General features: G+C 48.6%; 1 protein-coding gene across 5 annotated transcripts in view; it reads right to left on the reverse strand.

Annotated features, from left to right (window-relative positions):
• The window catches only part of DNMT3B (DNA methyltransferase 3 beta), a 48,336-nt gene extending 44,308 nt beyond the window's left edge, over positions 1-4,028 (reverse strand). For 3 of the 5 annotated variants that reach the window (XM_075118633.1, XM_075118631.1, XM_048820116.2), the window contains exon 1: positions 898-2,346. The gene's annotated coding sequence lies outside the window, so the exon portion shown is untranslated. Of the gene's footprint in view, positions 1-897; positions 2,347-3,803; positions 3,885-3,943 lie in introns of those variants that run through there. The other 2 variants (XM_075118628.1, XM_075118629.1) reach the window with 2 other exon arrangements.
• Between the last annotated feature and the right edge of the window lie 11,470 nt (positions 4,029-15,498).

Below are 15,498 nucleotides of genomic sequence, written 5' to 3' on the forward strand. Positions count from 1 at the left end.
CTAATGTGTGAGTCACCATGTGTTAGCTAAAAAGTGGTGAAAAAATACCTTGTTGCCTAGAGAAAGCAAGGCCTAGGCATTTGCTCTGAAGCAGCTACACACATGGCCCATCACTAGTCTACTGTATTCTATTCTATATGGGTTCGTATCCCATGCTCATTGCCCCAGTATCTGAGCATCTTCCAGTAATGCATTGAGCAACTGGGACTAACATCTATCACATGTTATTTGTTCTCTCCGAGTTCTCTAACCAGGGCAAATCCCCAATGCAGAGAAGAGATTAATTACTCCCAGGTCTGGGCTGAAGCAGGAAGTAGCAGAGAGTTGCTATGTAGAAAAAGTTTGTCAGTTTCCACGGCTGTCAGCTGGGCACCTTTCACCAGTGCTAAACACATACAAGCAACAGCACAAAGAGAAATAAAGCAACAAAACCTCACTCTTTCCATCCACGCCTGTTCCCGCCCTCCGCCCCGGGCCCATCATTCAGACTTCAATGCTATAACAATAACCACAGCAATAAACAAGCCAGTCATTTAGGAAGAAATGGAGTAACTGAGTGTACCTGCAGAGAAGCAAGTAAGTGCATCCCCTACAGTTGGGCCCAGGGGAACCTTCGCTTCTTTCCAATCTCCTACTGTCTGTGTTTCCGTGGATCATTTTCTCTAATACACATTTACCAACCACAGAGACCCTAACTTTCAGCTCTTCCCCATGGGTCTCCATCCAGCTGCATTTCCCATCCACCTGGGACTGGGGCAAGCTCCAGAGCTGCTGCAGAATTTGCTTCTTAGGTACCACCTAGCCCCTTCCCCATTATATCACCAAGGGAGTTTCTTCTCATTGGCCTTTGGGAGGATGAAGCAGAATAAAGTGCAGTTTCTTTAACTGTGTCACTACCTGAAGGCTCGGTGTATGGAACCTGCAGTGAAACGTCTCAACACTGAAGAATTCCCTCTCCCCTTCCTTCCCCAGGCCAGGGGTAACCTGATGCCCTAGTAACCAGCCGAGATCTGCTTTTTAAAAACAAAAAACAAAAACAAAAAAGGTATTTCCAGACAACCGGTCAAAAAACTAGGAATGTATCCAAAGGTACTTGAGCATGCAAATGCCATAACTCAGGTCCCAGTGGGGAACCATTACAGCTGTTATTATTTATGCATTTGTATTACAGTAACACTTATGAGTCCCAACTGAGATCAGGGCCCTATTGTGCAGAGTGCTGTACACAGTCATGGAGATAGGTCCCTGCCCTACAGAGACTACAATCTACACAGACAAGACAAACAAAGGAAGGATTGCTATCCCTATTTTACAGATAGGAAATTGAGGCCCAGAGAGATTAAGTGATTTACCCAAGGTGGCATTCTGACTCTCCCCAACCAGCCCACAAGCAGCCAGAGAATTCCCCTGCCATGGGCACTGCATTGTGCCATCATAGGCAGCCCTACACTGCCCCCACTGCACACTTCAGCTGTGGGAGGCAGAGAGTCTAGGGCAGAGAACTGAACACAGAGCTCTTACTGTTGTACCCCCAGGACCATCCTTCATCTCTGTGTAAAAACTCTTCCCAGAAATAAGTGTGAACTTCCAAGACATGACAATAAATACACTGGAAGGCAATCAAGCTGTTTGACCCATTCCTAAAGCCTACAGCTAAAAGAACCCAACACTCTATGTTTGTGGCACACAATTCTGCACATACTCATATGCAACAATCTGAAAAGGAGGCCAAACTGAGGTTCCTTTAAAAATATGGCCCTTTATGCCTAAATCTGGGGAACACTTAATATAATGTTACCTACAGATTAGAGCAGCTCACTGGGTTCTATCTCTGTCTGTGCCACTGATTCATTGGGTTTCCTTAGGCAAGTCATTTAATCTCCCTGAGCCAAATTCATTGTGTTCCAGATAATCCCCATCCCTCTGCCAATTTCCCACCCAGAACATGAGGGAAAATCCAACTAAAAGTCTGGCTGAAACAAACAGTACTAATGTATGGGAGAGGGAAGGTTCCCAACATTAACCAGTGACCTAAATAATGATTAAATTTACTACTGTGCACTCCTGGGCTTTATAAACCCACAGCTGTGGATGTATGAAAATTCTCAGGATAATCCCCAAGTTGAAGCTCTTTTTGCAGCGTGACATTCTTCTCCATAGATTCCAAGGCCAGAAGGGACCATTGTGATCGTGGAGTCTGAGCCTCCTGCACACCCCAGGCCGGGGAACTGCCCCAAGGTAACCCCCACCGCAGAGCTTTTAGTTCTTGGTTTACAATGGCCAGTGAGGGAGCATCCACCAGGACTATTATTAGCGAACATCAATAAATCCGCGGGTGAGACTCTGTACAAGGGTCCCAACAGCAACCCATCCCCGCCCCCAACTACCAGCCCCGATCATCCCACCACCCCCAAGCCAGCTCCAAATACCAGCGACAATCCCCCAATGAGATCAGCCCCACGACCTCAAAGAACAGCCACCAGCCCCAAATCAAAATACCCTCAACCCCACCCCCACCCCGAAACGCCCTCCCCTCCCCTCCCCTCCCCTCCCGCCGACCCCAGACAAAGCCCGGCCGGCGCCCAGCGGGGGCTGCCGGCGCCTTTGCTGCCGATGTCGGACCAGCGGCGGCTGGATCCGGAGTCCGATCCCGAGTCTGCCCCGCAGCGGTCCCGTGCCCGGATCGTTCCCTTCCCTGCCCCCCCAGCGGTCCCGTGCGCGGCTCGTTCCCTTCCCTGCCCCCCCCCCGCCCGGCTCTGCCCCCCCCAGCGGTCCCGTGCCCGGATCGTTCCCTTCCCTGCCCCCCCCGCCCGGCTCTGCCCCCCCCAGCGGTCCCGTGCCCGGCTCGTTCCCTTCCCTGCCCCCCCCCGCCCGGCTCTGCCCCCCCCAGCGGTCCCGTGCCCGGCTCGTTCCCTTCCCTGCCCCCCCCGCCCGGCTCTGCCCCCCCAGCGGTCCCGTGCCCGGCTCGTTCCCTTCCCTGCCGCCCCCCGCCCGGCTCTGCCCCCCCCAGCGGTCCCGTGCCCGGCTCGTTCCCTTCCCTGCCCCCCCCGCCCGGCTCTGCCCCCCCCAGCGGTCCCGTGCCCGGCTCGTTCCCTTCCCTGCCGCCCCCCGCCCGGCTCTGCCCCCCCCCCAGCGGTCCCGTGCGCGGCTCGTTCCCTTCCCTGCCCCCCCCCGCCCGGCTCTGCCCCCCCAGCGGTCCCGTGCCCGGCTCGTTCCCTTCCCTGCCCCCCCCGCCCGGCTCTGCCCCCCCCCAGCGGTCCCGTGCGCGGCTCGTTCCCTTCCCTGTTCCCCCCCCCGCCCGGCTCTGCCCCCCCCAGCGGTCCCGTGCGCGGCTCGTTCCCTTCCCTGTTCCCCCCCCCGCCCGGCTCTGCCCCCCCAGCGGTCCCGTGCCCGGCTCGTTCCCTTCTCTGCGCCCCCCCCATCCCAGCCCGGCTCTGCCCCCAGCGGTCCCGTGCCCGGCTCGTTCCCTTCCCTGCCCCCCCCGTCCCAGCCCGGCTCTGCCCCCCCCAGCAGTCCCGTGCCCGGCTCTGCCCGCCTCCCGGCTCCCCCCAGCCCGGCTCTACTCCCCAGCCGTCCCTGCCAACTTCTGCCCCCGCCGCCGCCGCCAGGCTCCTTCCCCCCACCCCTGCATCCCGACTCTGCCCCCCAGCGGTCCTGTATCCGGCTCTGCCCCCCACCCCCCCGCAGCCGTCCCTGCCCCCCCTTTTCCCCTCCCAGCCCGGCTCCCCCCGAAGCCCCGTGCCCGCTCTACTCCCCTAGCACGGCCCCCCCTTCCCGGCCCGGCCCCCCCCGCGCTCGCTCACATGGGTGCAGAAAGTTTCGCTCCTGGATACAAAGTTGCAGCGATTGTTGCCGCAGCCCGGCCGGCCCCTCCCCCGGCTCTGCCCCCCGCCCCCGGCGCCGCCTGGGGGGGAGGGGGGCGGGGGCTGCTGCCCGGACTCACCGTTCCGCGCCCCCCCCCCCGGGCCCCGGCGGGCGCACGGAGCCGCTCTGCAGCCCGCGGCGGGCGCTGGGAGCCAGGCGTGACTTTTCCCGGGTCTCGAATCGGAAACTGGCAACCGCAACGCTACGTTTACTTGGCGCGTTAACCCTCCCCGCGCCGGGCCGCCCCTGCGGCTGCTCCACCCCGGGGGCCGGGCCGCCGCGCGTCCCCCCCGAGCCCGGGCCAGCAGCAGCAGCGGGAGGCCCCGCAGGTGGGCCCCGGGGGGAGAGAACTAACCCGGCTTGCGCCCCCCCCCGGCGCTGCACGGGGCAGGAGGCCGCCCCTGGCCGCCCCGGCCCCGGGACACTCCGCGTCGGCTCCCACCGCTGGACAATGAACCCGACGGTCCGTGAAACCAGCTGCTTTGTCCCCAGGGGGGGAGCCCCTGCTCCCCGCGCCGCGCCGCGGCCCCGGCGGGCTGTCCCGCGCAGAGCCCAAGCCCTCTTCGGGGCAAGGAGCGTGCCCCCCCCCCGCCCCAGTTCCCCATCGCCCTGGGGACGCTGAAGGAGCCCAATAAATAATACAGTAATGAGCCGTAAATGTCCTCGTGCCGCTGAATAAATACAGGGTAGGCCCACACTGGGATTACCGCCTCCAGTTCTGGTCGCCCCCATCTCAGAAAAGATACCGTAGGGGTCAAAAAGGGCCAGAGAAGGCCAGCGGGACTGAGGAGGGGGGTGGAGAAGCTTCCATCTGAGGCAAGGTTAATAAGACTGGGACTGTTCAGTCTAGAAAAGAGACCACTGAGGGGGGATATGACCAGGATCTATAACACCATGAATGGGGTGGGAAAAGTCAACAGGGACGTGTTAGTTACTTTCACATAAGGAAAACCAGGGGTCACCCAATGAAATCAATGGGCAGCAGGCTTAAACAAAAGGAAGCACTACTTCACACAATGTACAGTCAACCTGTGGAACTCACTGCCAGGGGATGTTGTGAAGGCCAAAGGTATAACTGGGTTCAAGAAAGAATTAGATACATTAATGGAGGATAGGTCCATCAGTGGCTATTAATGAAGATGGTCAGGGATGCAATCCCATTCTCTGGGTATCCCTAAGCCTCTGACTGCCAGAAGCTGGGATGGACAACAGAGGATGGATCACTTGAGGATTACCTGTTCTGTTCAGGTTTCAGAGAAGCAGCCGTGTTAGTCTATATCCGCAAAAAGAAAAGGAGTACTTTTGGCACCTTTTTGATGCATCCGATGAAGTGAGCTGTAGCTCACGAAAGCTCATGCTCAAATAAATTGGTTAGTCTCTAAGGTGCCACAAGTCCTCCTTTTCTTTTTGTGAATACAGACTAACACGGCTGTTACTCTGAAATTTGGCACCTTAGAAATTAACAAATTTATTTGAGCATAAGCTTTTGTGAGCTACAGCTCACTGTATACATCCGATGAAGTGAGCTGTAGCTCACGAAAGCTTGTGCTCAAATAAATTTGTTAGTCTCTACAAGGTGCCATAAGTACTCCTTTTCTGTTCTGTTCATTCCCTCTGAAGCACCTGGCACTGGCCACTCTTGGAAGACAACATACTAGGCTAGATGGATCATTGGTTCTGACCCTGTATGGCCGTTCTTACGTTCTAAATGTTAAATAACAACAACAAAAACACACTGCAATCAAAATAAAGAGCCAATCATCCTATGATGGCCAGCTGGAACCAAAGGATCGGTAAACCCCATAACCTTCAGGTCAACCAGCCTACACAAGATAGAGTCACTTTGCCAACAGCACTTTGCATATCTACACATCGGAGGATTTCAAAGCAGTTTTTGAACATGAATGAAGCCTCACAACAAATGCAAAATCCTCATGACAAGCTAAGCTGGGGTTACCAATGTTTAAAAAGGGGACAGAAATTTTGAAGTCTGGGTGAGAGAGAGACACAATGTGCCCAGTTTCTGCCCAGGACAAGGTATCAGAGGGCATTTGGGGTTTAATGCCCCATGTCTAATTGCCATTATTTTCTGTACCTGATTCACCAGTAGGTTGCTACAGACCTGTAAGAGACAGGAATATTATTATCCCTATTTCACAGAGGCAAAGTGATTTAGCCAAAGTAACACAGGAATACATAGTAGAACTGGCAAAAAGAAAAGGAGTACTTGTGGCACCTTAGAGACTAACCAATTTATTTGAGCATGAGCTTTCGTGAGCTACAGCTCACTTCATCAGATGTATACCGTGGAAACTGCAGCAGACTTTATATACACACAGAGAATATGAAACAAGTCCTGGATAAGCCTTCTGAAACACTGGAGATTGCCGTTTCAATAAACAAAAAGCCACCTAAACCTATAGCTAATCTGCTTTCTGCTGGGAAGATTAAAACCAGGCAAATAGGTTTTATTTTTTGTTTGTTTTTCCAAATTTGGAAAATAAAATGTTTTCATAAGCCAGACTCTTGAGATGTTGTAGGCCATGGTTCAGAACAGAATTTGTGATTATCGCCAAGCCACATTCTTCTGCCTTATGGAGCCACAAACTCTGCTCCTCTGCTAAAATCCTTTCTGTTTCTTTCTCCCCGGTAAGGAATCCAGTGGCACTTTAAAGACTAACAGATTTATTTGGGCATAAGCTTTCGTGCATTTGAAGAAGTGGGTTTTTTACCCACGAAAGTTTATGCCCAAATAAATCTGTTAGTCTTTAAGATGCCACCAGACTCCTTGTTGTTTCTGTGGATACAAACGAACACGGCTACCCCCTGATACTTTTCTCCCCATTGACTCTCCATCTCACTCAAAGCTCATTGGAAAATGCCCCTTTTCATGTCCTCTCCCCTTCTGTTATTTTTTAACTTAGGGAAAGCATTTGGGGGGATATTGTTTGTATGAAAGGCACAGTACAAAACAAAGATGCATTGTACTGGATTATAATGTAACGTCCCCCGTCCCCACCACCCATCCATAGCAACACTACTGGGTAAAATGCAATGATGCTTTGAATCTATTTCTCAACAGTAAAGGGAGTTTGTCTGTGGATCAGGAGGAGAAAGGACATGCCTTTTGAGAGGATTTGGTACTTAAATTAACCTTTATAGATCCTTCCAATATGCTCAGTTCATTAATTCAGCCACTCCTGCCAAATAGGGCCCCGATCCTGCAACTTGTTCTGGGCAAATGGACTCCAAGGCTATGTGCTCTCCAGCATTGCTCCACACACTGAACCCTTGAGTCCAAGTGCTCCCCAGCATTGTTCCACACAGAGCCCTGGGTCCATCTGCCTGGAAGGAGTTGCAGGGTGGGGGCCTTGGAGCTGAGTTTCGCTGCACATCCCTATCAGGGTGATTCAGAGAAGTCTGGAAAGAGACGGTATCCCTCCAGTAACGAGAAGTGTTTTTTCAGAGTAGCAGCCGTGTTAGTCTGTATCCACAAAAAGAAAAGGAGGACTTGTGGCACCGGAGAGACTAACAAATTTATTTGAGCATTTTTGTCACTCTGCTGGTCTTCCTCAGCCCTCACTTTAAATACATGGAGCCCGTTAACCATCCAGCACAAAGAGGCACTATCTGTCATGACCATCATAACAAAACTGCACTGAATCGGTAACATTCATTCCGATCAAAAGGGACATGTCCTCAGCTTTCACTACAGCTGCGTTCTAGTAACATGCACTGGACCCTGCCAGAACAACCGATGGAAAACCTGCAGCCAGAGCTCCACTGCTACAATGATCAACACCCCCCATAACACACCTTTCAAGATCCAGGGGCCCACACAGAGCCGTCCCTTGTGTACAGCGAATTGGGGCGACCACTCAGGGGCCCACGCTTTGGGGGGCCCCAAGGGCCAGTGTGATTGGCCGGCGCAGTCGGTCCCAGAAGAGACGAATCCGCCACTTCCGCCCCGGGCACGGCCTCTTCCTAGGGATGGCCCTGCCGACCCATGCCTATCACAACATGCGGTATAACTCATCCAGCGCACTAAATGCCCCAATAACAACTAGGTGGGTGAAACCAGACAATCACTATGCACTTGAATGAACTGACACAGGAAAATGACAAAAGATAAAGACACCCTATCACTGTGAACACTTTTCACAAAGCCATCACTCTCTATCTGACCTATCAGTCCTCATCCTCAAAGGAAACCTGCAGGACACTTTCAGAAGATGAGTCTGGAAGCTTAAATTCATAACTCTGCTAGGCACTAAGAGTCATGGCCTGAACAGAGACACTGGATTTATGGCTTATTACAAAAATCTGTAACTCTCTACACCCCCTCTTTTTGTCCTATGACTGCAGAGGTGTTAACAGGCCACTTCACCTTGAATGGTCTCTTAAAATAAGTGCTAAGTACACTAAACAATCTGTTCCACCTTGTATTTAGCTGTGACGCCCTAGACCCTAGAAAGAGCTCTGGGTAAGATGGGCTTGTCTCTCTCACCAACAGAAGTTGGTCCAGTAAAAGATATTACACCATCCCCCTTGTCTCTCTAGTAATCATCTCAGCCCTTCCATGTGTAACTCCTGTGTCATCCCTGACCCTGAACTCCTTCTTTCCGACATCTCATCTGCCTGCAGATTGGCCTCTTGCCTTCTCTGCCGCATTGCGTGTGTATACCACTGCCCCAACAGCACCTCTGCTGCACTCCTCATTTATGCCTTCATCTACCTCATGGTCCTCTTCCAAAAACCTTCTTAAAACTTTCCTTTGCTGTTATGCCCACACTTAGGCTGCTGCGCTAAGACCACTGCTCATCCTGCTGAGCCATATTACAGAACAATAGAAATGTAAGACTGGAAGGGACCTCAAAAGGTCATTAGGTCCAGCCCTCTGTGCTGAGGCAGGACCAAGTAAACCTAGAGCATCCCTGACAGGCGTTTCTCCAACCTGTTCTTGAGGGGGATTCTACAACCTCCCTTGGAAGCCTATTTCAGAGCTGAATTACCCTCATAGGTAGAAAGTTTTTCCTAACATCTAACCTGAATCTCCCTTGCTGCAGATTAATACCATTACTTCTTATCCTACCTTCAGTGGACTTGGAGAACAACTGATTGCTGTCCTCTTTACATAAGAACATAAGAACGGCCATACTGGGTCAAACCAAGGGTCCATCTAGCCCAGTATCCTGTCTTCCGACAGTGGCCAATGCCAGGTGCCCCAGAGGGAATGAACAGAACAGGTAATCATCAAGTGACCCATCCCCTGTCACTCATTCCCAGCTTCTTTATAAGAGCCCTTAATGTATTGGAAAACTATCAGGTCCCCCTTGTAACCAAGAGTATAGTTTGGATTAAAAAAGTAAGTAGAAGTTAGGTTTTGCGCCTAGGTTGTATGGGAAATGGAAATTGCTAGTGTGAAAAAGTTAGAAACAAGTTGAAGACAGAGTGTTACGGGAAAGTAAGCATTAGCAAGGCCATAAGCCAGGGTTATGTTACTGTTATCTCTTGGTTATAACTGATTTAAGCAAGGTTTTTAGTGTTTTTGAGAACTGTGAATGTTCTATTCAAATGCTATCTATATTGATAGTATGGGAAGGACATTGGTGCAGATGTTAATTTAAATAATGTGTAATTAAAGAGCCAATAAGAAGGTGGTAGAAATATAATTATGGTAAAGGGCAGTTTAATGTTAATGAGTTTTATCACAAAGTATAAAAGGTGTAGTTTTGCCAAATTGCAAGTGAGCTCCAATTAACATCCACAGACTACTGTTAGGTCCCAGGATTACACTTCACTCTATGGCAGCAGAAGGATCACCCCTGGATACACTACTTCATCTTGGAGTGTAAGTATAACTGTACTATTGTGTAAGTGGTAATTGCATGCCTGTTTGCTAAACTAATTATTTTCCTTTTAAATAAAGTTTGGTAATATCAATCCAAGTGTCACCTAGTGATCCTCTACTAAATACATTTTCTGCTGTAACCGACCTAAAGGCTCAAACCTGAAAACTAAATTGGTTTTATTGCACCCTTCTCTTTAACAACTTAATATTAATTGGGAACATTTCAACTTAAAGGTTACACAAGGTTACATCCCCTCAGTCTTCTTTTCTTGAGATTAAACATGCCTAACTTTTTTAACTTTCCTCATGAGTCAGGTTTTCTAAACCTTTTTATCAGTTTTGGTGGTCACCGCTGGACTCTCCAATTTATCCACATCTTTCCCAAAGTATGGCACCCAGAGCTGCACACAGTACTGCAGATGAGGCCTCACCAGTGCCAGGCAGAGCAGGACAATTACCTTCCGGGTCTTACATACAACACTCCTGTTAATAAACACTGGAATTATGTTCGACTTTTTCACAACTGCATCATATTTTTGGCTCATATTCGGTGTATCCACTATAAACCCAGATCGTTTTCAGCAGGACGACCACCTAGCCAGCTATTCCCCATTTAGTAGGTGTGCATTTCATTTTTTCCTTTCTAAGTGTCCTACTTTACATTTGTCTTTATTGAATTTCATCTTGTTGATTTCAGACCAATTCTCTAATTTTCAAGTTCATTCTCAATTCTAATCCTGTCCTCCAAAGTGCTAGCAACCCCAACCCTCTTGGTGTCATCTCTAAATTTTATAAGCATGCTCTCACTCCAATATCCAACTCATTAATGAAAATATTAAATAGTATCAGACCCAGGACTGACCTCTGTAGGACCCATCAGAGAGGCATTCCCAATTTGACAGCCAACCCTTGATAACTACTTTTTGAGTACAGTCTTTCAATCAGTTATACAACCACTTTATAGTAATTTCATCTAGACCACATTTCCCTAGTTTGCTTATAAGACTGTCACGTGGGACTGTGTCAAAACCTTACAAAAATCAAGATATATCACGCCTACTGTTTTCTCCCAATTTAATTGTTTCCTTGTGCTCCCTTGCATGTCTGTATCCATCTGTTGTCTCTTGTTTTATACTTAGACTGTCAGCTCCTTAGGACAGGGACCATCTTTTTGTTCTGTGTTTGTAGAGCACAGTGGCTAGTCCGTGGCTGAGGCTCCGAAGCGCTCCACAATGCAAAATATGATAAAATAAATAATATCTCGCATCACTTTCATTAGTTCAATTCCCCCTCCTCTGGTCCCCTTACGTCCCAGATTTCCAGACTCCTGCATGGGCAGAGGGCTTCTTCTGTATTCTCAAACAGATAAAGAAGCATCAATGTGCTCCATCACATCATCCTCATCTCTTCACCCAACATTGCTCTGTAATTGTCAGCTCCTTGGGACAGGGACTCTGGGAAATCCTGGCTCCACTGTAGTCAATGGCAAAACTCTTATTGATTTTATAGGCGTCAGGATTTCACCCCATATCTTTGTAGGCATTTGTACAGCACCTAGAACAATGGCCCTCCCTACAACAAATCCAATAACAATAATAATATTTACTACTTGTTATTATTATTCCCCACTGATTTCAGAACCCAGTGTGGATCTGTCCTTCTAGAATTTAAAATCTTTCATGATTTTTTTCCATCCTACTTTATCACATGGACCCCATTCCTTCCCCATCCCATGGGTTTATCTAGCCTCGCACTTCACTTAGTCCCTCAGTCTTGCTGGTGAGCTTTCTTCTCTGCAGTGGAACGACCTCCGTATATCACACTGACCATCCATCCCATTTCAAAGCTCCTCTGAAAAATTTCTCTGCTCATCTCCCCAGCTTGCTCTCCCGGGGTTATATGAAAGACGCGACACAAAAGGAAGTTGCAGTGTGTTTGTTATGAATGGTAACGGAGCAATACGCCATGCCTTTACTGTCCCTGTGTGCTTAAGTGTAGGTCTAACTCTGTTCTGATTGCATGAAAGTCCCCTTATGCTACCGTGCATGAGAACCAGCAGCTTGCCTCCACTCATAGCTGGGCTGGCGCTTCACGCCTGTTGGGAAATTCTCTTTATTCTTGTTATCGCTCTTACAGGACGCTTCCTGTGGGCTGGGCAGGACCACATAATACAGCCCTTTAATTACAAAATAGGTTAATAATCAATGACATCTGTTTAACCAATACTTTCAGCAAGACTGTAGAGCCCAGTATTAAACCTTCCAAAGACAGGCATATAAAGGAACATCACCAACACAGCTCGGAGGGAGCAGACCAGAAAACCTCCTTTTTCTCAGAGAGAGAATATGAATGTGGCAACCAGGGGCCTAAACGAAAGTGATTCGAATTCCCTGAACCACTGCTTTGGGTTTATGTAATCTTTACTGCTAGAATATTCTTCCCTTCTAACCTGTCTTTCATCTAGGGACCCCATAGCCCTTTTCAAACATGAATTAATTCTTACAACTCTGGGCAAGTATTGTTATCTCCACTGCACAGATGGGTTCAGAAATGAACTGCTAAACTGGGTTCAGAAAAGAACTAGATAAGTTCATGGAGGATAGGTCCATCAGTGGCTATTAGCCAGGATGGGCAGGAATGGTGTCCCTAGCCTCTGTTTGCCAGAAGCTGGGAATGGGCGAAAAGGGATGGATACTTGATTATTTCCTGTTCTGTTCATTCCCTCTGGGGCACCTGGCATTGGCCACTGTTGGAAGACAGGTTACTGGGCTAGATTGGCCTTTGCTCTGACCCGGTATGGCCGTTCTTATGTTTTTATGAATCACAGGAAGAGGAAGTGATTTGTCTTAGGTCACACAGCAAGTTAGTGATAGAGCTGGAAGAAGAACCCAGGAGTCCTGACTGCCAGCCACAGCTCTCAGTGCTGCCAAAACTGTTTACTATGTTATGTACACCTACAGTGCAATATTCATAATAATTTGCTCCTGCAGAAGACTGTGATGTTACACAGGGTGATGGGATCCAGAGGGGAATAACCTGGAGGAGGAGCTGAAATTCTGAGAAACAAAAATCTTGTTCAAATAAGTCTCCTGGTGTGAGTAGAAATGCTCCCAGAAAAGTTGTTTCCAATTTCTCTATCAGGCATTACCAGCTCTTTAACATCAACCAGTCAATACAACAAATAGGAAAGGACTTTATAGATTGCAAGGCCAGAAGGGACCATTGTGATCATCTGGTCTGACCTTCTATGTAACACAGGCCAGAGAACTTCCCCAAAACAATGTCTAGAGCAGATCTTTTAGAAAAACACGTCTACCCTGCAGCTGGGGTGTGCTTCCCAGCCCAAGAGACAGAGTCAAGCTCGTGCCCTGGAAATAGTAATGTAGATGTTGTGGCACTGGCTAGCTGCCAACGTATGGACTCACGGAGCCAGGCAGGCTTGTACTGGGGCGGCACAATGTCCACACTGCAATTTTTAGAGCCCTAACTTGACTGGACCGAGTGCATGTCTGTCTACGTGGGCGGGGAGACATGAGACACACTTCCAGCTGCGGTGTAGACATACCCTTAGGGCAGTGGTTCTCAACTCTGGTCCACCGCTTGTTCAGGGAAAGCCCCTGGTGCACCGGTCCGGTTTGTTTACTTGCCATGTCCGCAGGTTCGGCCGATCACGGTTCACCACTTCAGGCCCATGGGGGCTGCGGGAAGGGCAGCCAGCACGTTCCTCAGCCCACGCCGCTTTCTGCAGCCCCCATTGGCCTGGAGCGGCGAACCACGGCCAGTGGGAGCCGCGATCGGCTGAACCTGCGGACATGGCAGGTAAACAAACCGGCCCGGGGCGCCAGGGGCTTTCCCTGAACAAGCGGTGGACCAGAGTTGAGAACCACTTCCTTAGGGGTACAGGTATTATCCAAGATCTACTCCAAATGAGATTTCACTGTAGATCAGACATAATAGAATGCGTGGTCTGATCCATGAGTCTGGATGTCAGGAGGTCAGAGTTGTATTCCTGACTCATTCCTGACTCACAGGCTCACTCTGTGAATTTGATCAAGTCACTTAATCTCTCTTTGCCTCAGTTTTCCCATCCAGAAAACGGGAATGAAAACATTTCCCTACTTTATTGAGGTGTTATGAGGCTCCATTCACTAATGTTGGTAAGGTGCTTTGAGATCCTTGGATAGAAGATGCTATCAAAGTGCAAAACGTCGGTGTATGGTGTTTAGATGTTGCCACAAACAGAATAAGGAATTTTCACAGGCTAATGGGTTCCAACTGCCAAGTAAAGGCTGAGAAGACACTTTTCAATTTAAAGAAAATAGATGCTGAATTGAAGATGTGAAATTTATTTTCAAAGCAGGAGATGCTTATCCTGGGACTCATTTTAAAGCAAATCATTTTTTATGTTTCCTTGTTTCCTTTTTGCCTGCTATTTCCTCTTGCTGTTTGCTCTCCAGTATTGATGGTTACATATTACAAAGGGCTTATCTGCAGCATAACAAATGCTATTGATATCTACTAATGTGATGAGTCAATCAGTGACAAATTCTGCATGAGAATGGCTCAGGACATGCACATGTCCCCACATCTGATGACTGAGGACAGAAACTTTCTTTCAACTTGAGCCTGAATTTCCATGCACCCACGGTAGCCAAAGGGAGTTTTGGATATGCAAGAAATGCAGCAATGGTATGGGACCTAAGAGTCTTCTACATTGAAAGTAAACCAAGTGACACTATCTCCTTTCAGTTACACAGCTCCACACACTACAAGATACCAGTCTCTCCTCATATGTAAATTACTCCATTCTATTTATCGCATTATTTGGCCAACTTATACGCTCTCCTCCTTGACTGTCTTTCTTCAAAGAGTGCGACCAAAACCAAAAAAATGGTCTGAACAGTACTTTATGAAACGCTAGTGCAGCACCATGGACTTCTGTAATATACCTCACTTCAGAGGTATATTCAATGTCCTATGAGGTGTGATTGCTGAGTTTCCTGCTGATTGCTAAAACAGGATATTATGAACATGTATTTTGATTAGAACTCTTCTTCTTGGACGCTCGGAGTTTCCTAGGGATTCCACTTGCTGCATGAGAAATACTGGAACAGTGCTAACTTCCCACCCAACCCCACATTAACAAGTTCTTTTATTAACTGTCTTAAAGCATTCCCCAGGGAAAGGGAGAAGGATGCAAGCACATTGGTTAAGTGCCATATTGTGAAACTTGTCACAGGATCCACTGTCCTACAGAAAGTTGTCTTGCCATTATTTCACAGCTGTTCCTGTAGTGCAATCCTCAGGGTAATTTTGCTTGGATTTTGCTGGGTTTGGAGGATTATAGCTACAAATAGATTTCAGAGTAGCAGCCGTGTTAGTCTGTATTCGCAAAAAGAAAAGGAGTACTTGTGGCACCTTAGAGACTAACCAATTTATTTGAGTATGCATCTGATGAAGTGAGCTGTAGCTCACGAAAGCTTATGCTCAAATAAATTGGTTAGTCTCTAAGGTGCCACAAGTCCTCCTTTTCTTTTAGCTACAAATATTAACTGATGATTAAAATTTAGCACAAATGAGCCTCTTTTATTTTTCAGAGAAAATATGGTTAAAGTCAGGTTTCAGAGTAACAGCCGTGTTAGTCTGTATTTGCAAAAAGAACAGGAGGACTTGTGGCACCTTAGAGACTAACCAATTTATTTGAGCATAAGCTTTCGTGAACTACATGCATCCGATGAAGGGAGCTGTAGCTCACGAAAGCTTATGCTCAGATAAATTGGTTA

This window comes from Caretta caretta, chromosome 13 (assembly GCF_965140235.1).
Source record: "Caretta caretta isolate rCarCar2 chromosome 13, rCarCar1.hap1, whole genome shotgun sequence".
NCBI lineage: Eukaryota > Metazoa > Chordata > Testudines > Cheloniidae > Caretta > Caretta caretta.